Here is a 1,577-nt window from a genome sequence, read left to right on the forward strand (position 1 = left end):
GTCTTTTGCTCTTGGCATTTTAATTATGATGTGTCTTGGTGTGGCTACTCTTTGGATTCCTTTTGTTTGGGGTTCTCTGTGCTTCCTGGACCTGTAAGTCTATTTCTTTCACCAGGTGGGGGAAGTTTTCTGCATTATTGAGCAAAACGATACTCTGCTGCCATCGTGTGGCCATTCATGGAACAACAGCATACACTACCCGCTTTCAGACTGAAAAGACTTCTATACTGCTGCATTGGAAGAATTTTTTTTTTAAAGATGGTAACAAAAGAGCCTCTAAGAGATTAAACTGACCAAGGGCTCCAGCTGACTCAATGTGTACCATTGAGTCTGGTCTTGCAATTAAGTAACTTGAAATCCGTATTTTCCACTGATGATGGAAGTCTGCATGGAGTGTAGACAATCACACACACATGCCTTTCTTCAAATAAAGAGGGCACAGGTCCCACACAGTGTGCAGTGACAGTACACAGCGTGTGGGGCCGGCCTTGTTCTGGCAGAGCTTGCCTTGTAGAAAGTTCTTCCATGCCTGTTGTGTTTTCCTGCACAAGAGATTCACGGAGAATTACTCCTCTGCTCAAACCCATCCCACACACTGTCGTCGTCATCCTCTCTCTCCACATACACCTTGTCACATTCCTCCTCAATAGAGTATTTTCTTTTCCTAGTAAATTACTTGTGAACACATGTTTTTCTGAATAAAAGATTCTAGAATAGTTTAGAGAAGAGATATACTCTGGTTTTATAGGACAAACGGTTGGTTTTATTTATCCTTCAAGTAAGTTACCGATCATACTGTACACGTCTCTGCATCTATGTACTTATTACACAAACCACAAGACTGTCAGCCAATTCCTATGCAAAAACGATCCTCTGCTACCATCTTGTGGACATTCAAGGAATAACACTTTTGTGCTTCTGTCCGTGGTGCTGAAATCTCAGCTATTGCCGTTTGAACAAGACAAAAAATTTTACCGAGAAAAAACAAACAAAAACAAGAACAACCCCGCCCCCCACAAAATATCAAGGCTGTCCAGGGCGGCAATCACGTCGTCTCTGGATGGACTGAAGTCACCGGTCTAGATTTTGCACCTCTTTCCACCACATCCTAGGAAGGAAGGCGTTGGCTGCTGCATTGACATGGGGAACCTGTGCGTTTACCATGTCAGTCCGAAACCTAGAGGCTGCCATCACTGCGTTGGTCAGTACCTTGGAACCACCGTCTTGTAACCCGAAGTCAGCTATTATTGCAGTGCTCTGAAGGCTGGAGTCCGCCATGACTGAGTCCGTCCGTACGGCATTGCTTCCGGAACCGAGGCGGCCCGTACGGGGCAGGTGGCGCTTACTGAGTCAGCCAGCGGGCTGCAGCGGCGTATACTGAAGCAGCGAGTATGGTTTAGGCCTCCGTCCGTGTGCCCTGGAGTCCGCTATGAGTGCGGCCTTCCGTCCGGTGGCGGCCGCCATGAGTGAGGCAGGCCGGGCCGGAAGCCGCCATTGCTGAGGCCGGAAGTCCGTACAGCTTGGGTGTGAAGTACCGCGAGACCGGGCGACGTCGCGAGAGTTCGCCGGCTTCGGTA

This window comes from Myotis lucifugus, unplaced genomic scaffold (genome assembly GCF_000147115.1).
Source record: "Myotis lucifugus unplaced genomic scaffold, Myoluc2.0 scaffold_2257, whole genome shotgun sequence".
Lineage (NCBI taxonomy): Eukaryota > Metazoa > Chordata > Mammalia > Chiroptera > Vespertilionidae > Myotis > Myotis lucifugus.